Here is a 24,449-nt window from a genome sequence, read left to right on the forward strand (position 1 = left end):
TAGCATAATGCCCCTTTCTCGGGAGCTCCAATCTCACCATCAAATGCCAATGTTTTGGAAAAGGTACATCGGAGCCCTACTAGGACTCTGCTATCTTTTGGGGTGTAAAATGAGCTATAATGAAAGGTATTGAAACACCATTGCTTCCTGCTGTTGAGAGAAAAAAAGAGAGAAGGAATGTAATGCTTCCCGTTCTTTATTTTTTATCATTTTTTTTTACTGCCATCAGACTGTAACAGTGATCGCCCCATCGTGTTAAACACCAGAGGTGTGATAGCTTTCGATTACAACAATAACCAAAATGACCTTCCTAATAACCACTTCTCTTCGGTAAAATATCCTGTCTTCTGGCTCAAAGCCACTGTGTGTTATTTCATGCTCCATTAAATCATTTATGACTGGATAGTTTATTGCTACCCCTGGAAAGGGAGGCGGGGGAGAGTGAAGAAACTCTGAACTTGTTCCCTGGTGCAAACACTGGTATCCACCACTGCTTAAGAAGAAGCCAGAACATCAGACTCAAGGCCATACGAAGAGGCCATAGCTTAGCAGAAAAGCATCGGCTGTGCATGCAGAAGGCCCCAGGTTCAATCCCTGACATCTCCAGGTAGGGGTGTCTGAAATTGTGGACAGCTGTTTTGAGTCAGTGTGGATATTACTGAGCTAAATGAATGGAAAGCTTCTTATGTTTCTCATGTACCTAAATGCAGTTCTAAGAAGGTAGCTTTAAATATTACATGAAGAGCAGTAGTGGCTAAATCATGGAAAAAAGGGCAGGGGGCCCCTTAAATTAAATCCAGCATCTCCATCTTCTGACTCAGGGCTGACATTAGGGCTTGGCAAGGAAGAGCATCTGTTGAAGCCCACATCTCATGCAGGTCCCACTGCTGATCACATTAGCCTCCTTGCCTTCATGCTGCTCCCTTTGCCATTGTCACTTGCCTGCTTTCTCCATCTCTCTGGTCTAGAGGCAGACAGTTCAAAAAGCAATGGCAGTGAGCAGAAAGTTAACAACAGCTGCCATCACCTTCTTGCTCACCTGCCTTCCTCTCTGTAAATTAGACCAGGGACAGAGGATTATGGCAGGGAGGAGAACAAAGACCTGATGGAGGCATCTTGCCCCAGGGAATCCTAAGAACTGGAGCCAGCATTGTTATGTCTCTCTCAACTTTTAGTCAAGTGGTGTCTCCCCACTGCCATCTAAAACAATAGCAAAAATGTTGGCTTAGGTGGTGAAAAGCACCTTTTACTAGCTTTGTTAGCTATGACAGTGCCAGGTGTCTCTAAACCACAGTAGTTTGCCTACAGCACTGATAACTTCAAGATTTTAGTTCTGATCCAAATGCATACAGAACTAACCTATCTTATAGTTTGTTGTTATCACTGGAAGCATGAGAATATGATGTCCAAATCACTTGAACAGCCTCTTTCAGAACTGCTTAGAACATGGGAAAAAATGGATGGGGAGACATTTTTCTTCCACTTTTATAATACTGGCACTGAATTCGTTTTATGTTCTCATCTCCTTAACATGTAAAAACACCCAGGCTACATTTACATGGTAGTTTATTCCATTAACCTGACATTTGCCTAACTTCCACATTATATTTGAGCTTTCACATGATTTAAAAGCCACTTCTGGAAAACTAATGGGAATATAGCACAAGCTTAGTGCTCATTTCCATGTGATTTGATTCCAGAAGAAATCCATTTGCAGCCCCTTTAATCTGGAAAATTGCGAGAGTAACGTGGAAAAAAAAAAAATGGGGCAGTATATCAGCATTCAGTTCTTTCCTGCTCTTTTCATGGGGGAGTCATGGGAGTGGTGAATGTGGTGTGAATGAAAGTAATCATGACCTGTCAGTATATTGGTCAAAAAGCCACAGTTCCATAACACAGCAACAGGTTTGAAAGTAAAATTAGAAAACAGGAAAGAGGCACCAGCATTATAATCGTGAAAAGTAATGCAATATTCCTCACATCTGAATGCACCCTCAGAGAAATCTTGCTGCCTACAGTTTGGGGACATAAAACCAAGCTGCGCAGGGCTCTGTTTTCTTTGCTTTAAGTCAAACTTGTCATCCAGACTTTGGGGTGTGTTTCCAGTTAGCCAGAGCACTGCTCCTCTCAGTCCCCCACTTGAAACTTTTATGTACCACACTAACACGTTGGTCAGGAAACTCTACAGTAAAAGGGTGCTCTGTATCACAAACTGAGCTTCATGCAAGCAGGGCCGCTTTCACTGCTGGGAATATTTGCCTATACAAAGGGGGTGCACATTCTATTTAAGTGAATCCATGATGCCCTCCCGGTGTAATTTGTCATGAGACAAAGGTTCTTGAGATCAGAAGAAGCTGTAAGGCCTACAAGGCCTACACAATCATTCAAGCCTAAGCCTGCTAACTGCTAACTATTAACAGCAAACTGCTAAGTCACTGTGACTCGTGACTCATCTTGGGTGATGACTCGTTCTCCCTATAAAAATAGCCAGCCCCTCTATGGGCCTCAGTCAGAGAGCTGTATGGATTGTGAATGAAGTAGTCTGTGGAATAGTGCTGTTGTTGTTGCTATGTAAAGCTAAGGCAGACAGAGAGTTCTGGAGCCACTCTGTAAAAGTTTTACAGTGGTACCTCGGGTTACAGACGCTTCAGGTTACAGACGCAGAAATAGTACCTCGGGTTAAGAACTTTGCTTCAGGATGAGAACAGAAATCGTGCGGTGGCAGCGGGAGGCCCCATTAGCTAAAGTGGTACCTCAGGTTAAGAACAGTTTCAGGTTAAGAAGGGACCTCCAGAACAAATTAAGTTCTTAACCTGAGGTACCACTATATTCTGTTTATGAAGAAGACTCTGCGTTGATTAATTTAACACTGTGCGACATAATTGGCCTGTGGGAGGAAGTGCAGCTGAGTGGAAAAGCATAAGTGTATGCAAAAGCCCCCAGTTTCAGGGCTGATCTACCTAGAGGTCCCTCCACACACCCCAGGATTTCACACGTGAAATCCTCCAGGACCACTGTCATTCAGCGTAGAGCAGCCTTCACTGACCTGGTAACTTCCAAAAACCTGGGCTAAGAAGAAGGAGCAAAAAGGGTTTTCTTGTGTGTGTGTTTCTGATAAGCTCCTCCCACAGCTAACCACCTGCCTCAAAAGAAACCCTGCCCCCTCTGACCCTTGCACAGGGAGAGCAGCTAACCAGCCACAAGGAAACACACACACACATGAGAAAACCCTTTTTGCTCCTTCTTCAGCTGCTGCCCTGCAAGCTCAGCAAGTTGGAGAAGGATGGGGTAGACAGCAGGAAGCAAAATAGACCAAGGGTCCCACTCAGTACATGGCAACTTCAGTGTATCTTGCTCTTCATTAGTCTGCATATTCTGGTCTCCGGTAATCGGTCCTCAAAGAGCAAACCAAAGTCCCATGGCACTGCCCCTGAAACTTATTTACGGAAAAGAGGAGTGCATAAAAATGTAATAAATTGCAACCCTATTGTTGCCAATATGCATTTTGTTTAAAATAAATTCTGCGAGTCATAAGCAAGTGGTATTTCAGGAGTGAGGAGTTACCTTTCCCTGCTCCCCCTCCCCTTCAACCTTTCATTTCCTAAGTGCTTTGGCTCCATCTCCATCATCCATTTTTTTGCCTAACAAGATTGTACGATTATGAAAACATGTCAAAGAACATTCATTATTGCTACGAGCCTCCATAATAAAAGAAAGGGCCATCATATTTCTAAATGGCATTTATAATCACAACAATTTGCAGAGGTAAATTAAAAGCCCTGAAGATAGCCAAGAGGTAAACAACCTTGCAAAATTATACCAGAGCACTTGTAGAGTGAGGCATTAACTTGGATGGAAATGGTTCATTAGGCTTTTAATCTTGAGAAGCTTCCACAGCAGCCCATGCAGGGAACAGACTTTTAAAAAATGAAATACACATGCCTGTTTTTAGACACACATTCACATGTACACATTTGTATATGCACACACATCTTTATTATTATCAGTATTTATTAAATTTGTATACTGTCCTTTGTCTCTAAATCTCAGGGCAGTTCACAAAACAGGCAAGGTGGCAGAGCCTCAGATTTCTTGGGAAGGAACCAGGAAAGGAGGAACTTTAGGGAGCTGTAGGAAGGTGGGGACCTTTGGGAAGTGTTGCTGTATTCACTAGTCCTGGCCTCCTGAGTTGTCTTGTTTCTTTGAATAAAGAGTTTACTTCACCAAAGTTATGTGAGTTCTTGCTGACCTGCTCCCAGCACCCGCTCCTGACACTCCCTTCACATAAACTGGGGCTATTGTGGAAATGTTGAAATGAGTGACAGTGGCACTAAGTGGTTGGGGAGCTGCAGGCATGAGGAAGCAATGCTGAAGAGACAAGGGTTGAATTGGCATCATGCTCCCACTCCCCAAAGGTCTGAGCTTGCCTGTCCTGCAGAAGATCCACAGCTATAGAGGAAGACAACGCTCAGGTCCAGGCGAGATGCAGTATCTCCTTCTCTCCCTGCTTGCTCACCCTTTTTACTCCCTCCCTTCCTTTTGACAGTCCCAGGTAGGCTTTGTCAACCTGTTCCAGTCAAAACCATGCTGCTCTTGTTCATAATGTGGACTTCAGCTGGTGGTTATTTTCAAGAATGTATGCAGTTTTGTGCAGACATCTCCCTAATCTATGCATTTTTGTAAACTTTGGGGGTTGGATAACTGCACCAGAAAATTCAGGGAAAAGCAAATTCTGAAGTCTAGGTGCTTTTCAATTCACACATTGGTTCAGGAGTACAAATTAGGCAATAAGGATCCAATCCCAACCAAATTTCTCACCCATCCCTAGAGAAAGATAACCATTTTGCACATGCATAACGTTTTCAGGTGTTTTACTCATTTGCAGGATGTCCGAATTTGCCTCCTTACATAACATGCAGATCCACAGATCAATTGCACTCTCTGTTGCTTCTCAGAAATTAGAACACAAGAGGCAAGTGCTTCTGTTCTTCTGACATCCAGTCAACATCCTTTTGTCGGGATGCACTGGCGTGCTTTACTGATACCACATACCTCCCCCACTGCTACCTGGAACAACCTGTGTTTTTGTTTAGGCAAAGAGGCTATCATTCATTCTGACAGCTCCAAAAATATGCATTCAGATGAATTTTCCTTTATAAAAAATGCACGCAAAAGCTCCTTCAAGGTTACTTCCAAAACTACAGCTTGTCAGAAGATGGTGCTATCAGGCAATTTATATCAGTGCCAAGAGTTTCTGTTTTAAGTGTTCCATTTTTTTTATTAAAAAACCCCAACAAAAACTCAGTCCCTTAGAAAATATATATTAAAAATGGTTGCTTAGCTTGAAACACATTAATTTTTTATGAAGCAAAATATTCCAAATTCTGCTATAAACAGAACTTCGACCTTGGACTAGATAAAAGTCATCAGATCATAGCGCTGGAGGGGTCCAGGGCTAGGGAACCTACAGCTCTACAGGTCTTGATGGACTCCAACTCCCATCAGCCCTTGCCAGCTTAGCCATTGATGAGGGATGATGGGGATTGTATCCCACCTAGAGGCTAACCGGTTCTCCATCCCTGATTTAGTCCAACCACTGGCCAATGAAGGAAACCCCTCTAGGCAACTGGTTCCACTGTCAAACTACTCTTAGTGTCAATACATTTCTTCTAAAGCTGAACCAAAACCTACCCTCCTGCAACTTAAGCCTATTAAATTAAGTCCTTTTCTGTATAATTTTTATTAAGTTTTTCTATTTTACATTTTAGAATATTCATTTAAACAACCTTACCATATCAATGACTTCCCTTCTTTGCTTTCCATGGTTCAGTTTGCATGCCAAAGACCGCTGCATATTTTACATAAACTAAACCAATCAGTATTTCATTTTTACATCAATCAAAACTTATTTACACTGGTGAATTTATCTTAAAGCTGCCAACGTTTTCAGATGTACACAATTTTCACCCATATACTCAATAAACATTTTCCAATCTTCTTTAAATGTATGTTCTTCTTGTTCTCTTATTCCACATGTTAGGTCCATAAGCTGTGCATATTCCATCAGTTTAAGTTGCCATTCTTCTTTAGTTGGGACCTCGCTCATTTTCCATTTTTGGTCTAATGAAACACAGGCCGCAGTAGTGGTATACACAAATTGCCTTTTTTGACACCTGGAAATTTCCATCTGAATTATCCCCAGCAAAAAGGACTCTGTTTTTTGGAGTTTTGTTTGTTTGTTTTGAAAATTACTTTTAAACATTTTTTTTTCAATTCATTATAAATTATTTCCCAATATTCTTTTACTCTTTTATATTAAATTAAGTCCTGGCCACTGCAGCAGCAGAAAGTAGGGCCCCATCTGCACCATATACCATATCTAAAGCATCATCATGCCACTTTTAACAGTTATGGCTTCCCCCAAAGAATCCTAGGAAGTATAATTCGTTAAAGGTGGTGAGAGTTTTTAGGAGACCTCCATTCCCACACAGAGCAACAGTTCCCAGAGTTCACTGGGAAGAGGAACTAATAGGGAATTGCAGCCCGGGGTGGTAGCAGGAGGTCTCCTAACAACTCTCACCACTCTTAACACACAACAGTTCCCAGGTTTCTTTGGGGGAATCTGTGACTCTTCAAAGTGGTACAACACTGCTTTAAATGAATAGTGCAGATGGGGACCAAATCCCTTTGGTATTTCCCTCAGATTCATTTCTGATAGACTCATTTGCTAAAAAAATTAAAATGACAAATTTGTGAATGTCATAACCAATTCACTTGGTTCAGAATCCAAACATGCATGCAGTTTCTGCTGTGAATTATTCCTAATTTTGGCAGTTAAATTTGAACAAAGTGCACCTTCTGCCATAAGGATGAACTAATTAGTTTTTGTTTTTATTATTCATACTATTTGAATTACTATAGTATATATTGTATATATTAAAATAACCCAGTTAAAATCAACAGCAGAAGGCACTAAAAAGTTACGCATGAACAACAATAAAAAAAAAACCAACAGAGAAGAGCCAATACAAGCACAGCCAAAGAAAATGTAAAAGAAAATTCAGCAAGCAAGCCAGCCAGCAAAACTCTTGCCAATTTACCACTAAAAATGAAAACAAGTTAGAACAATTCAAGACTTGAGGAAATACAAAGGCTATTTGCATGCATAAGTCCCAACCCATGTAAACATTCGTGAACCAGATTGACCCATGCCCCTTTCTAATATCTCGGATGGCCATCTGACAGGGTTGGTGCCACCAATGAGTAAGCCCTGATGTCCGTGGATGTCCACCAGGCCTTATTAGCTAAGGCCCTCTAACATCGAATCAAGGGAATAGGGTGCCCATTTCCCAGGCACAAGTTTAGCATCGTCTGGTTTTGCCCTCATTTCAACACAGCAACATGTTGACCAAAGAAAGACTTGTTTGGTTTAAATTAAGGATTGCCTTGCATTCTTGGAAGGCTTTAACAGAGGAGTAAATAAATGAATCAACTATTAGTCACGATGGCAATGTTCCACCACTGCTTCCGGAGGCTGAATACTAGTTGCTGGGGATCACAAGTGAGAAGAGTGCTATTACACTAGGATCTTGTTTACGGGCTTTGAAGATGCACCTGGTTGGCCAGTGCGCAAACAGAATGGTTGAACATATAGGCCTATAGCCTGATACAGTGGGGCTCTTCTGTTCTTACCTTTTGTTGCATGCTGTTTCCATTGCCAGATGAGGAGGCATGGATGTGGTTAAGAAGTGCACTGCTTTACAATTAAGATGAAGTGCACTCTGCTTATACATTCAGAATGAATCTATGATGCAGTGAAATCAATATTATTTCTCCTCAAAAGCAGATACTTCAACCTCTATTTTCTAATGTACTAATAGTTTTTCTCTCCCGCTTTTTTCATCTCACAGCATGATGCAAACACACCCACACCCAGAGCATTTCTCCATTTTTTTCTGGAGAAACAAAGGACACAATATTATTATTATTATTGTTATTATTATTATTGTTATTATTGTTGTTGTTGTTGTTATTATTATTATTATTATTATTATTACTACTACTACTATTATTATTAGAATAAAACCCTAAGAACAAAATGTGTCTGCCTTTTGGTCTCCTTGTGTTATGACTGGCTCTCTCAGCCTGACCTCCTGATTTGCTCTCAAATGTATTAAACTTCTGGGTTCTGTACATTTTGTTGAGGAATCTTATTAATGTACCAAATTGAGGGGCCAGGGAGGAATGATGGATAGGAAAAACATTGGAATACTGTTTAATATCACGCTAATGACATAGTGGCCGGTGAGGTGGGGGAATCACTGCAGCTTACCTGGTCAGGGCTGGGGCCAGAGATCAGGGAGAAATTTGATTCAGTTTGCATTTAAAGGCAAGCATACTAATTCACACTTTCCCAAACAATGCAGCAACTGCAACAGTGCCATCCTTTGTAATTACATGTCTCTGAACTTTGCAACACAGTGACCAAGTAATGTGTACAAAAATGCATATGCTGGGGGAAAGGGGACTGTTCTGAATCATGCTGAGTAGCTGCAGAGCCCAGGAAGCCCCAGAATGCACCCCGCTCCATTTCCTCCCTAGGGGTGACCAGCAGCACCTCCTATTCACTGAGCCTTTGAGCTGCAGAGGAGGAGGCAGAAGAGGAGGCAGATCTGGCCTCCAAGGAGTGAGTGGCAGCGGCAGCTGGGGAAGCCTTCCTTGGAGACTGGATCTGCTGCCCCTGTGGATTCTGCTGCCCAAGGCAGGTGCCTCACCTTGCCTCATGGGTTGACCAGCCCTAAAAAGGTAAAGGTAAAGGACCCCTGACAATTAAGTCCAGTCGCGAACGACTCTGGGGTTGCGGTGCTCATCTCGCTTTACTGGCTGAGGCAGCTGACGTTTGTCCACAGACAATTTTTCTGGGTCATGTGGCCAGCATAACTAAGACGCTTCTGGCGAAACCAGAGCAGCGCACGGAAACGCTGTTTACCTTCCCACCGGAGCGGTATCCTTTTTATCTAATTGCACTTTGACATGCTTTTGAACTGCTAGGTTGGCAGGAGCAGGGATCGAGCAATGGGAGCTCACCCTGTCGCAGGGATTTGAACCACCGACCTTCCAGTGAGCAAGCCCTAGGCTTAGTGGTTTAGACCACATTGCCACCTGCATCCCTTGACCAGCCCTACCGGTGCCGATTGGGACCAGTAGGACAGAAGAGCTCAGCAGTAGATGGAGTCAGAGCCAATAACAGACAGTGTCAACTAATTCTTGTCTTGTCCCCTGCAAAGGGACAAAACTGGGATTAATTAGGAGGAAGCTAGCAGACAGAGGCACTCCCTGGACTCATTGTAAGCCCTAAATGACTTTGGTCCCAAATATCTGAAAGACCACTTCTTACCCTACAGACCCTCCAGGATGTTAACATCAGCAGTGGGGGCCCTCTTAGTAGTTTCACCTCCCTTGAAAGTTTGAACGGTGCTAGCTTGGGACAGGGCATTATTTGAGACAGCCCCTAAATTGTGGAATTCTCTCCCTAAAGAGTTGTATCAGGCATCCTCAATATGTGGGTTTTTGTAAATGCTGAACACACATATTCGCCCTGGTCTTTGGCACCCAAGATGTGTGTTTTAGGGCCCATCCAGTTCCTGTGACTGTACTCTACTTTAACTTCAGAACTGTAAATTGTTGTAAACCACCCTGGGAACTGCTGATAAAGGGTGGGCAATAATAATAATAAATGGAGGAGGAGGAGACAGACTGGTGGACAGCTAGCTAAGGTTGGTGGGTCAGTACCCAAGTCATCCTAAGGGGTCAGCCTTTGGTAAGTCTGAGAAGAGAGACAGAAAAAGAGATTTGGGGTACTGGTGACAAAGCCTCAGTCTGTCCATGAGCTATGTAGGAAGGTCAGATAATCTGGATTTTGAGAAGGCAAAGCTCCAATGCTGCCGCAGCAGGATTTAGGGCCAGTGTAGGTTAGAAGGAACCATTTTCCACAGGCTTCTGGGCCTAATATCTTGACCCCCCTGAAGCTAATTAACTAGGAACGAAAGCCCTTCATAGCCCAGCAGCCATGCAGGTAAAACTCAAGTTTCAAAGCCTGAGCAGTCATTTCAGTTTTTAAAAGGTTGATAGCTCATGAGTTAGACATGTTAGCATTGATAAAGCACCTCTGCCCACAATGGAATCTTTTACAAGGGAGATCATTGGCCCAGAGCAAAAGAAGGTTAACATGTTAAGGTCCTTTGCACTTAATGAAAAGTCATTGAACTTGGCAATTACTCCAGATGACACCATCCAATTTGCATGTACTAGAAAGGTGGACACAGATTATGAGATAAATGCCTGAAATCCTTCATAATGCTGTTGCATTAGATAAAAACGAGCATTTAGGTTGAACAGTTTGTCAGGCTTAGAGAGAGAATGCGGGCGAGGGAGAAGCTAGTCCAAATAAAACTTTTATTGCACATGAATGGGGTTCAAAAGATTTATAAGGAGAATGTAAGAACTGCTTGTCTGGATCAGACTAAGGGCCTTCTAGTAAAAGCTTAACCAGAATGGTGCCCTGAATATGTTACTGGAATCCAATGCACCATCAGCCTTGACCTGTATAGTCAATGGCAGGCATTCCCAAACTTGCCCCCCCAGATGTTTTGGGTCTACAATTGCCATCATCCCTGACCACTGGTCCTGTTAGCTAGGGATGATGGGAGCTGTAGTCACAAAACAGCTGGAGGGCCGAGTTTGGGGATGCCTGGTCAATAGTCAGGGATTATGGGGGATGAAGTCTTAACAACATCTGCTGGGCACCATATAAGCTGCCCAACAGCACACCAAAGGCATGAACTCAACACCCTGGTCCCAAAGACATCTGCTCTTGGGAGGAGTTTCAAAAACAAAGAATAGAAGGATTATCATAGAACTGAGGCAATTATGTACAGCGACATCTCTGGAAACAAACTCCCTCCTTTAAAGTTTGTGGTGTGTGTGGTGGTAGAGAAGTGCCTTGATATAATGCTCCTTTTTCCAGTGGCATCCTTGTGTCCTTTGTAATGGGTAGTTCTGCACTAATAGTCAGACCCAAGGATTTTTTATTCCTGATTGCTACTTATATCAGTAAATGGAGTAAAGATACAAATTCCATGGAACTTTGAGGAGAAATTGAAAGCATATTGTGCAGTGTCCAGAAGCAGGTTTTGTTGTTGTTTTGCATATTACTGGAAGAGAATAACATGGTAGTGATCTATGAGTACAAACAACAACAACAACTTGATCCCATCCTTTGAAGTATATATAAATAGAGGGCTGGTGAAAGCTGGAGTCCAACAACATTTGGGACAACGACAAGTTCTGCATCCCTACCTTAATCTCAGTTTGCTGTGTACATGCTCCAGCTCAAGTTCCCTAAGGTCAGTTTCAACTGGAGGTTTGAGTTGGGCTGCAGCTTCTAGATGTGCCAAAACCCAGAAGTTACCAAATTATCAGTCACAGGCAATAGGGAAGGTTCCCAGCATTTGTACTAGGTTTGACTAGTTCAGAAGCTCCAAACCTCCTGCAGATCAACTACTGATCCTGAAGCCTGAGCATTCAGCCCCAAGGAATGCTGTTGGCTAGGACACATATCTGAGGGCTCGTTAACATTTCTGCTTGTCCCGCCACTTCCTCACCAGGGAAAACCTGCTCTTTACAGCTGAATAAGAGCAAATGTCAATTGGGTTTTCCGTGGATGAACATTTGCTCCGATTCAGCAGTATAGAGCTGTTTCTCCTGGGGAAAGTAGTGGAGAAAATGGAAAACTGCTTGGACCCATGCTTTCTAGGCAGAGGGCAGGGGAGAGGCGCTGACTTGCACCCAAGATTGAGGGGCCCTGTCATGCGTCACACACATGTGTGATGTCATGCATGCATCACATTTGCGTGGCGACTTGCACACGATGGCACATCTTCAGAGGAGGCTAAGCGTGGAGTTTAGCACAGCACAGCTTCAATGGCTGGTGGTTCCTCCTCTCTAACACTCAGGAGCCATACCACACTCAGCTTTGCGCTTGGCCTCCTCCACTCCCTCAACATTGATGGGCCCCAGTCACACTCCCAACAGATGTTAGGGGGCCGAAGACATAGATTTGGCACTCCTTGGGCAAGGAGAAGTGTGGACAAGCCCTAAATTCCTGATTAAAGGACTGGAATTCCTGGCAATAGTTTTCCTCTTACATTTTGTTTCCTTGTCCCTCATGCTGCCCAAATGGTGTTCTTGAATTGTGTTCATTTATTGATGCTCCAGCTGCCAAAGTTGTGCCTAGGATTAGTCTGGAAAACTGCAAACATTCTCTTACATAGCAGTTGGCAAGAAGAACTGGTGTTTGCGCTGGAAGAACATCAGTTGTTTTCATCACCTTTCACTAGGGAAAGCATTAAGTGAAACCAGAGTAGGTTTTTTCTTTTTTACTTGATTCAATTCCCCAGATGAAGTTTCTGTTTCATGTTTGATGATACTGACTCATGATATTTATAATGATGCATTTTGCTGAATGGCCATGAGTTTCAGTGCTGTTGTTTCTTTGGAAAACGATTTAAAAGTGCACTATCTCAGTAGCAGATCTTGGAAACCCTTAAAAATCCAAAACCGTTCAGCCTCCTCCTGAACTTTGAGTTGCTTTAAAAATGTTACCTCTCCAAGTAAGATTATCCCACCACTTCGTTAAAATTATAGATCCTTTGCTGCACACAGTGAAAAAGAGGAAAAAGAGACAGGATTCTAATAGGAGCGCCCCCTTTCCATGTTTCCTATGCTTAATTATTTTGAAAGTCTGTGATATACAAGAGTGTAATGTCTGTAGATGTCTGTAGACCAGGCATGTCCAACTTTCAAGAGACTGAGATCTCCCACTATAAAAAAACTGGCATTGATCTACCAAAGTTTTGAGCTTTTGGGGGGAAGTCAAGCTTCTATCAGAGTCCTCGCGATCTACCAGTAGATTTGAGTTCAGTTCTCTACATTTTCATAACAGGTTTTTTAAAAAAAATAATAATAGAAAATTATGGAAACTAACCAGCATTTGGGTGTGAATTTTTCCATTCCCTACACATTTTTCCCTAAAAGTTTTCACTAATATAAAGCAGTTTTGTACATTATTCTCACAATGCATACTTTCATCCCGGCATAAGTCTTTTCATCCACATTAGCTGGCTGGAGAAGTAATGCATTGCATAATTCAGAAAAGGTTCAGTTTTGAAGGTGCGTTTGTTTTAGTTGACATATTGTTCTGGAAAGTGAAAATTAAGGAAGTTTGGCTTTAAAGGCAAATTGGTTCATTTCCCCTCCCAAATATATTCATATGTGTGCTTGCTTTCAGTCCCTGGCAGTTTAGCTATGAGACAATGGAAAAAGGACCTCCCATTCATGGTCTACACAGACTCAATTTCATGTACAATGGTATGGGACTCTGAACATCTCCGCCTAAATCCTGAAAAAGTAGTGTTCCAGCTTCCACAATAAGAATAGCAGTTTTGCCAGGACCTGCACAAAATGAGCTTGTCTAGGTTGGGAACCAAAACTGTGACCCTACTCTGTTCCTTATATGAATTCCTTGAATTCCATGGGGTGAAAGTGCCATATGATGTAATTATGCTTCAACCCTCCCTGATCCACAGTATTGGTTATTGCCTTGGAGGGCAGGTGCAGTCACAGCATGATGACATCACATCACTCACTGATATTCTTCAACATTCTTTCCCTGGGAAAGGGGACGAATGAGATACAAGGGGTGATATTCAACTACGTTTTTCTCAGACTACACCCACTGAAAGTAACAAACACAACTAAGCTAGGTCCACTAATTTCAGTGGGTTTACATTGAGTAGACCTCAGCTGATAATTGCTTATGATCGACAATGTTTGGGGAAACATTCTGTGATTGTTGCATCTTACCGCAGGCTAAGATGGCCAATTAACAATACAGCTGCCCCACTGCCCCGTACTCAAGCAAAAGCCGAACTGTTCCATCCCTGTGATCTGAACACTCAGCAGCAAGTCTTTAAGAGCTAATTACCATTGAAATTGAAGTTCCCTCACCTCTGATAGTAGGACATGCCTAACAGGTTCCCTCCCCATGAAACATCTCATCTTTCTCTGAGACAAGCTGGAGAAATTCATTTTCAGATTTTCAGAAGGAAACACAGCATACTCAATGTGAGATTTGAAAGGAAACACGGAAAATAAATCAAATATTTCTTTCTCCCTCTCTCTTTTTTTTCACAGGCTACTACAGTTGCTGGCTAAAGATAATGAGTTCTGTAGAACCTAAATAAGTTATCATATTTCACAAGATAATGAAGGGCCAATGGAAAGATATGGAAAGCTGGAATGATTTCAAGTGGCACTCACACAGTGCACTACTTGCAGCAGACACAGGGCCACACCATACCTGTCGTTAAATGTCCTCTTTGCATCTAACACACAGGTGTTGTTTTTTTTTAAGAAATGCAAATTTCATCAGCTGTGTGTGTTAATTAACAGGATCACAGCAGGCATGGAGGGATGAATGTAACCCTTTCTTTCCTGTGCTGTGGCCTGCAGGAAAATCACTTTGCTGAAGCTTCTATTTGTTTTTTTGTTTTCTTGCAAAGGGCTCCACCACTGACACCATTCACGTCTTCCCTTGCTGATGCTATTTGCTTTTTTTTAAAAAAAAGTAGGATTCAAATACACATTTAATATCACTTGGCTCTCAGAAAAGTTTTCAAAAATGCTCATTTTGAAAAGGGAAATATATCCATAATGTATTAGTATGCTTGCTTTTGACACGTGTCTGAATCCTTCTATGTTTCCAGGGTATAAACCCTTCTGGAATGCAAAGGATATTCTGTGGCTGAAGGTACCTGTTCCCTCTGAGGCCCTCTATTTCTGTTAGGGGAGTTCAGCCTTGTTTAGGGAACTTTTTAACGACCGATGTTTTAATGTATTTTTAACCTTCTATTGGAAGCTGCCCAGAGTGGCTGGGGAATGGGCGGGGTAGAAATAATAAAAATATTATTATTATTATTATTATTATTATTATTATTATTATTATTATTTCTATGCTGCTTTTCCAGATGATGCAGCTCTAAATAGAGCAGCAAATAGAGGGATATCTATGTACAGCAAACATACAGTGAACACATTTCGTAAATATATTGCTGTGGCTCTCCAGATATTGTTGAACTCTAAATCTCATCAGTCCAGGAAGCATGGTATGTCATCAGAGATGATAGAGATTCCAGATTAGCAAAACACCATGGGCTATACATTCTCCAGTCCCCTTTTACATGCTTACAAATACCATTCATATTAATGTTTCCCTATTAAAAAGCATTTGAAGCACCTTTAGCATCAAGGGTGCTCTTTGTAGGTTTTGAGTCAGGGCCCTATTCTCCTATGCTAGGTGTCAGGGCTAGCCCAAGCCTTTCTGTTGTCTGAAGGAAAGGGCAAGATGGAACTCTCTCTTCATTTCACACACAAAAGAGTCGACTAATAGTTGAGTCCTATTTTAGCACTGGTTGTTTGATAGCATCCTCTACTACACCTCAGAAGTGGGCCAGATTAGGAGGCACAGGGGGTGCTGTGCAGCAACACAGGGGAATGCCTGGGGGCTTAGGATGAACAGATAGGGCCTACTGCTGCTCTTTCCTTGTGCCATGGGCAGTTGCATCATTCTGCCTAATTGTAGGGCTGGCACTTTCAAGTGAAAATTATCCAGGTAGGGACCAGATCTTGCAGGACTCAGAGTTAAATGATCTCTAGGTACATTTAGCAACAGAAACAGTCTTTGTAGCTGTATTCCGTCAGGGCCCCATTCTCATAGGTTAGGTAAAAATAGGCCTGGCAGAGAAACAAGGACCAGCTGTTGTAGGACTCACAGTTGTCATTCTGGTAGAGCTAGCCCAGAAACATGAATGTTTTACAAAATAAACTGGACTTAGGTGTGTGTAGTGCATTTTATTATGATGTGCACCCAGGGATTTGATTTTGTTTTGTTTTGTTTTTAAGGCAAACATTTACTGAATACATATTCATACTCAATCATAAAGGGCATTATTTTTATTCACCAAACAACCTAAAGAAACTAAACCATAGCTTAACTTCATTAAGTTCTTTTAGACTGTGCTGATAGTTGCTAAGTTGTCAAAGACTGCCTCTCCCAATATGAACAGACCTGGACCTTGTGATCATCATCCCTTTCCATGGAAGCGCAGATTGCAGTTATAACAAAGGCAGCATTTTTTCATCTCCACCAAGCTAAGCAATTGGCTCCTTACCTCTCTCGCCCTGACCTAGCCACTGTGATCCACGCGACGGTCACCTCCAGACTGGATTATTGTAACTCGCTCTACATGGGGCTACCCCTGAGACTGACCCAGAAACTCCAGCGGGTGCAGAATGCCGCGGCGAGACTCCTTATGGGGTCCTCATCGTGGGATCACATTCACACAGTGCTATACCAGCTGCACTGGCTCCCGGTGGGGTACAGAATCAGGTTTAAGGTGCTGGATTTAACCTTTAAAGCTCTGTATGGCCTAGGACCCTCGTACCTACGGGACCGCCTCTCCTGGTATGTCCCACTGAGGACCTTGCAGTCTTCAAACAAAAACATCTTGGAGGTCCTGGGCCACAGAGAGGTTAGGCTGGCCTCAACCAGAGCCAGGGCTTTTTCAGCTGTGGCTCCGATCTGGTGGAACGCTCTGTCACAAGAGACTAGGGCCCTGCGGGACTTGACATCTTTCTGCAGGGCCTGCAAAACAGAGCTGTTCCACCAGGCCTTTGGGCAAGGCACAGCCTGACCCCCTCCTTTGGTAATCCTCACAGAACTCTAGCCCATTGGTTGCCATTAATTTTATTTGAACTGATTGTATAATGAATTGAGTTTAGAATGCTGTATTATTTTATTGCTAGCTGCTCTGACACCAGCTTTGGCTGGGGAGAGCGGGATATACCGGTAAATAATTTATTATTATTATTATTATTATTATTATTATTATTATTATTATTATCCAAGGCTCTTCTTTGTGTGCCTCCTCTAGGAGAAGTCTGGAGAACGGGTCTTTTCTGTTTGTGGAATGCTCTCCCCAGGGAGGCTTGCCTGGCACCTCCATTACAAAACACCGGGCAAAAACATTCCTCTTCTCCCAGGCCTTAGGCTAATTAAGCCATCTATGGCCTTTTAAATTGTTTGTAGGGGGAGGGGTTATGCATTTTTGTGCTTTTTATATTGTAAACCGCCCTGCAATCCTCACATGAAGGGATCAAATACATAAACAAATTAATGAATGAATAAATAAATAAATAAATAAACAAATAGATGACTCCTATTGCCTTCAGAGAGCTACAATTAATAGAGTTGTCTCGGCAGAGAGTTTGATTGTTAAACTACTCTGAACATTGTAGCTCTGTGAGGGAAATGGGGGTTTCCTAGCAACTCTCAGTACCCTATAACAAACTACGCTTCCCAAGATCCTTTGGGGAAGTCATGGCTGTTTAAACTGGTATGATATTGCTTTAAATAAATGGAGTAGATGGGGGCTATATGCATTTCTGTGGGCAGAAAGGATGCAGAAACCTAACCACCAAGTGTGTACTTTCATGTAGGGATTTTAAAATGAGATCCTTACCCCAAATATAGCTTAATTATCATTTAATTGGACACTTCAGTCATCAAAGACATTTTTCTGAACTCATTTTTGTCCCATTGTGCACCCGCCACCACCAATCTAAGTTTCTTGCCTTCAACCGAAGAGCTGGTGTTAATATGAAGCCAGACACCACCAAGTTAATTGAAGCAGGGTAAAGTGCTAAAGTTAATTGAAGCAAAGAAAGTACAGTACCAAGGTGAAGTCATCTTCGCTTAAGGTTCATATTTAGCGGGCAGTCATCCTAACACCCTGGCAAACGGGAATAAAATTTGGTCTGTCAGATTTAATGATAGAGGGAAGTGAAGAGATGATATTAACATGCAGCACAGGTGCCGAGACAGAGACGGTTTATGAGGCCTGGGTTTTACTACTCACATTCACCTATATATGATTGGATGCTGTATATTATAATGCAATCTTCAGCTGTTTAGAGCAAGGTGGTGATATGGCGTTGTATAAACCTCATAATGCAAGAGGATTTAGCTGCAGCAAGCAAGTCCTGGCAAACACAGCTTGGACACTTTTAAAGACTTAGGGAAACAATCCTTTCTATATTGAGTGAAGTCTTTAAAAAACAAACACACCTAAACACTCCCCTCGAAAGTAAAAATAAAAAGGGAGTGTGTGTCAGATTTGTAGCTTTCACTCGTACGTGAATGGGATTGCATGCTCCCTCTCCCCATTCTCTCTTGTCTCCTGCATAGAGTTCCCTTTTTCTCTTCACAATGATGTTAACCATGGTTAATGCTTTCATCAGGAACATACCACATCCATGACTGAATCAGGTCTAAAATCCTGGTTGAAAGTAAATCCTACCATGGGTAAGGTTACCTGAAAAATTATTCCCTACATATGCAATTGGTCATTGCATTCTGCAGGCAAGGCATTTTATCAGGAGGGCCAATCTGCACAACATAGGATTTTGATTTTTAGCACTGGGGACCCTACCCTTGGGAATTCCATGCCAACTTGAATAAAATATGGGGGAGGGGGAGGTAAGCCCTACTTGACATAACTGATCACACGTCATGACACATACAGATCATTTGAATGGCAATGCTCATCAACTTGGGGGCAGCAGCCTCCTCATATATTGGGTGTGTTTGATAGATTTGTCTTTAGAAACGAACCAAATCCAATTTCTCCCCATCCCTCATATATATATCCTTGATGTGCCATAGCCTTTAGCCTGTGTATCGTCCCCTAAGAGTTCGCTCCTATGCACTGTGTTTCTTGTGTTTTTAGCTCCTACTATAGACATTCCTCTTTCAAGAAACCTTTTAAAGTTGAGATCTTCCACAGACTGCATCTGTATTGGAATTGCTTTTAGATGTCCTGTCCGAGGAGATTCTTGAAATTGTCTGTCCACCATTAGCTCCTAGACAGCAGACTAGACTCAGACTCAGGTGACCCGACACAGGTCAGCTGAGCACTACGGTGGAATGTTTGCATTTTTATTTTTTATTATAGCAATTACTTCTAGATTTGCACCTTTCATACAACTGCCAGCACTCTCATCCTGGATTCTTGGTGATGCACTACATATTACTTGGCAATATGTAGATGTGGACATCCTATAAGTAAATCAGAGGAGGGCATCCCCATCTCTTATATGATCACAACTTTAGAGGCATGGACAACACTACAAGGCTGGCTGGAGCACTGGACTGTGACACACCTCTTTGGGGTGGGTGAGGAAACACTACAAAAAAATAAATTGTGCTTGTATTAGGAAATAGAGGGATTCTCTATTATTCTCAGGTTGCTTCAGAACATGCAAATTTGATAGATTTGTCTTTAGAAACGAACCAAATCCAATTTCTCCCCATCCCTCATTTATATATCCTTGATGTGCCATAGTATTTACCCTGTGTATCCACCCTCCACATCCAGTAGCAATTTAGTATATTTATTGTTAGAAATTTGATGCTGAGGGGTGCAATAAACATTGAAATAGACAGCTTTCAGCCTTTCACTATTAGAAGTGACTACATAAATAAATCACAGCACATAACCTACTAGTAAAGTTCTGGATCCTCGTGTGACAACACACATAGGAGGATAAACCGAAAGGGATATAGGCTTTCAGCTGTGTCCAGTGCTGGAGGAAAACATAAGCAGATTAAATTAAACGATTCTTCTTGATTTCCTGCTCACATGACCAGCTATGAGTTCCCTCCTAAGCACACAGACACACACACACCGTTAGAGATAATGCTACAAAGTCTTCACATGTTGGAAGGAACCTTTTTTCAGCCTTTGGCACTAAAAAAAATCTAATTCTGTCATGAATTCTGTACATCATAATTAAAATCCAAGGTTATTTTGATGGTGTCATAATCTGCAACAGAGAAAGGATAGTGGGTGCCAGAACAGAGGAAATTGGATATTTAATTATGCAACTAACTTGGTTGTTGCATTCAGATTTCACACTTCCCCCTCCTCCTTCTCCATCTCAGAGCAAAATGTATACCAGGGTTAAACAGGGTGCCTGCCAGTTGCTGCTGGGCTCCAGCTCCCATCAGACCCAGACAGAAAGCTAGTGCTCGGGGATGATGGGAAATGCACCTGGCCCACAGCAACCCAGCAACCTTCATGCTTGAGTAAGGATTCAAACGCTCATATCCCTGGTCAATAGCAGGTGCTGTCTAGTGTTAACACTACTTAGTTAAGTTTCACCTTTCTGGCAAAGAAAAGTGGGGAGTAGCAGGTGGAGATGTAGTGACATCTCCCTTCCATCTCCAACTCTCTACACATGTTCTCCTGTAGTTCATTATATTTTTAATCCGTCTTTTCCTACAAAGTTCAAAAACACCACTCAAGCATCCTAAAAGAAAGGACACACAATAAAAACTCTGTGTCCCATCTAAGAGAATCTCGCTGATTTTGTTTCCCTCCCTCTTGATATTTTTCTAATGCAATTTCTTTTCTCATTAACTGATAGGGAATGGTCAAAGGGGGGGGGGGCGCAAAATGAGATACCATATTTTTTGCACCATAACACTTTTTTCCTCCAGAAAGTAAGGGAAAATGTCTGTGCGTGTTATGGAGGAATTGCCTACGGGTGGCATGCCTACGGATTTTCCTCCTCTAAAAACTACGTGCGTGTTATGGTCGGGTGCGTGTTATAGAGCGAAAAATACGGTAATTTTTTGGCAGTGTTAGTTTTCCATCTGTATTTTCTACCTATGTAGTTTAATCCATTCCCTTGGTTAATGACCACTTTGTACTCCCCGTCCAACAAATGCAAGCGACTGAGAGGCATCTCTCCCCATCTTTACAAAACAATGTTTGTACTCTATAGAGTTTAATTTGCTTCTTGGAAGCACTGACCATGAACTTCGCACAAGACTCGCCTCAAGAACGAGGGCTCTCCAGTACTACTTCAAGAGCAGAGCCTATACCAACAATGTTCTCGCTAATCTTTCCCTCTCCAGATGCCAACTGATACAATATGCTTCGCAAGAATGGCACTCTAACCAGCATCCTTTTATGCTACAGTTAAAAAGCAAGGGGGGAGTGTGAGAAATCAGTACTGCCAGGGGAAAACAACAGAGAGAGAAAGGAATATTTTTAATTCCATACTATTCAGTGCTAAGAGGCCTTATACCTGGCATTGTCTAGAAATTCTAAGAAACCAAAACATCAGTGCAGTTTTGAAAGGTTCAGTCTACCATCTTTATTCAAAACGATATCCAGTTGTATCCTAGCAGATGTAAACCTGCTCCTTTAACCCTGGAGCCATGGTGCAAAATTTGGTTGCAATCTCTTACGAGGTGTCCAAATGCATAGTGAACAAATAACTTTCCAAAATATACATTAGATCTTCATCCTTTTTTTAAAAAAAAAAGATTGTGAGTGTGTGGCGGGGAAAGTATTGTATGTGGCTTTGGCAAACAGGGATAACAATTTTATCAGTGTGCACATTTTGTATGATTTGCACAGAAATAGCAAATGTCAAGCTTTTGTTACTGGGTAGTTCTGGCAAAGAGCGCACACTGTAGGCTGGTGAGGTGGTAAAATGCTAGGGGTTTTTTGGCTTTCTTTTCTCATCTGCTCAGCACTCATTCTTCTTTAAACAATTCTCATTAGCCCTGCTGCCTGCTTTCACCCCTGAACCTCTCTTCTCTGCCTGGAGTGCAATTCTGACACTAGCCTCAGCTGGTCTCTCTGCTTTATGATTCTGTCCTGTCCCTATGATCAAGGGCTGGCAGAAAATGGATTGGGATTTTCTTGTGGATCTGTACATGATTCACAGTACATCAGCAAGGGTTTCCAATTTCCAATTGTTTAATAATAGCAACAACCAAATGAGTTTCCCAACCTAAATTGGGCTGTTTGAAGAAAGCTAATCAGGAACAGAATTCTGTGTGGAAGCACTGTAAGCTCTGTTCAGTTTCGTTACTGAAAATGAATTCCCAGACTCAGAATGTTTTCAGAGATATATTCTTTTTTAGATTCTTACTATGGAGCTAAGTTCAAGGTGCTTGCACTGGTGGGCAGAGCCCTCTTCTGTTTGAAACCAGGATACCTAACAGATTGTCTCACTCTTTATACACCCAATTGATCACTGTGCTGTGCAGTAGAGGGGCTTCCTGGAGGTACTATCTTATCAGGAAGTCCAGTCTGCACAGTATAGAAACCAGGTTTTTTGTGCCACAGCTCCAACGCTTTGGCACTCCCTCCCATTAAATTGGAGAAATATCTGCTTGTATTTCTGGCGTCCACTGAAGACCTTCCTCCTCCAACAACCCTTTATGTAGGGCTCTCTCCTAGCTTGCATCTGTATTGGAATTGTTTAAAAATATTTTTTTAGATGTTATATTTGTTGTTTCCCACCCTGGGCTCCTTTGGGGGGAAGTTTTAATAGAATAAAACCAGTCTCAAGTCTGCCTGTGCTACACTTTGTCATTAGCCACATTGCAATTGGCTTTGAAGACCTAGGTTTTTCAGGTCCCTCAACCTGGGATGCAACATCATACTTCAAAAGTCAGCCAAACAAAGTTTGAACTTTACAAACAAAATCAGCACCAATTTTAGGCTTGTGTTAATCAGTCATCACCTTAAAGTTGTAAAAAAAAAAAACATTTCAACAGTAAAACTTTTTTTTTTAACAAAAGAAACAAACTCTGTCCGCTCACAATAATGGGGAGGGGGGAAACAAACAATTATCTATCATATGTCTATCTATTCCCGTTCCCTACTCCTTGGTTGACATTTGAAGATATCTACATTACACTATTGTATGCCTGCATAAAATTGCATCTTTATACCAATCATTAACATTTCATTTCCTTACAATAAATCATTTTAAAAGGTATAATAAAAAGGATGCATTCAGATCTGTTGGAATTTTCAACAGGAAAGAGGCAAATTGAGCAGTGGTGTCACTATTATCATATTAAAAGCATTCTTTTGACGAGAACAAAGAGATAATTTACATTTAAAACATTTTTGAAGGCTAAGACGATGGCATCTATTTATCTCATAGCTGACATTCCCTCGCCCATCCGTGCCTAATAACTCCAGCCAATGGAGGCTGGTAGAACCTAGACCTGGTGGGGGCACCTATGAGGTCAAGCATGCAGTGCCTAGGAGGCGACATTTGCGGTGCCAAGTGTCCATCCTACTAGCCTATTGAGTAATTTTGGTGTTAGTCTATCACACCATGGCTTGTTTCCTTGTCCAATGCAACATAATCTCTTGTAGGAGGCACTGCCTTCAGCCCAAGACTGGGGGACCCAGTGTCGTGTCATCTATGTGGCTCCTCCTCTCTCACACTCAGGAGGAGCCTGCCACTGATGTTGCACCACATGTGGCTCAACACTCGCTTGGCCTCCTCTGCCCCTTCAATATTGGGAAGGCTGAGCCCACTGCTAAATAATATTGAGAGGGTGGAAGACATCTCAGCCCAAAGGAGTTGGCACATATGTACAGAATGGAGGGGAGTGAAAGGAGGGGAGGTAACAAAGAGGTGAAAGATTGGTCCCTGCCCCTGGGGCTATGCAAGAACTGCGCCATTCGACCCCTCCCCTACAGTACTTAGACCAGGCATGTCCAAAGTCCATTTCGGGGGCCTAATCTAGCCAGCCGGCCGGTTTAATCCGGCCGCCATGACAGTTTATTTCCTGGCGTAAATTCCTAAAAAGCCTCAACAACTTCAATCCTAAAGAAAAGTTAACAACTTTGGTTGGCCCTCACGGCCCTTCACTTCATCAAATCTGGCCCTCTTTGAAAAAAGTTTGGACACCACTGAAGGGTTTGAAAAAAGTTTGGACACCACTGAAGAGTTCAAGAGAAGCAGAGAAGGGGGTGCTGGATGTCCGGAGTTTCATTCTCTCCCGTGCTGCAGAGTGTGTGAGACCACTGGATCACATGCTTTGTGTGTTGACATTCCATTCTTTGGAAGTGAGGGAACGGAAGGAACTGTGCGCCACTTCCGTCTTCTTTGTTCTGTGTTCTGTTCTGTTCTCTCTCGGAGGCCCCCCCCCCATGCTGCTACTGTTGGAAAAGGGGCGTTGTTTAAGTAGCCCAGTCACCCCGCTCCTTCCCATTGTACCTTGCTACATTTCCCACAAGGGTTCAGGTGAGTGCAAAACGCCTTGGGGTGCAGCAAGCTGGAGGGGGGGCTGGGGGAGGATGCAATGCCAGTGGGGTGATGGAGGGGAGACAGCAGGCAGGGAAGCTGCTGGGCAGGTGGGGGAGGGAAAGAGACCCCCCCCAAAAATGAAGGGAGTTGGGTGTGCAGTTGAGGGCCCCCCCTTTTGAGTATTCTGAATAGCATTATTG

The 24,449-nt window shown here is 42.5% G+C and overlaps 1 long non-coding RNA gene across 1 annotated transcript; it reads left to right on the forward strand.

The window, feature by feature from the left end:
- Positions 1 to 225: 225 nt before the first annotated feature.
- On the forward strand, positions 226 to 7,990 carry LOC309334282. Its single transcript, XR_014152979.1, has 3 exons — positions 226 to 607; positions 4,416 to 4,552; positions 7,911 to 7,990. It is a non-coding gene; the product is annotated as an uncharacterized lncRNA (long non-coding RNA).
- Positions 7,991 to 24,449: the final 16,459 nt, after the last annotated feature.

This window comes from Podarcis erhardii (genome assembly GCF_964252035.2).
Source record: "Podarcis erhardii genome assembly, chromosome: Z".
Lineage (NCBI taxonomy): Eukaryota > Metazoa > Chordata > Lepidosauria > Squamata > Lacertidae > Podarcis > Podarcis erhardii.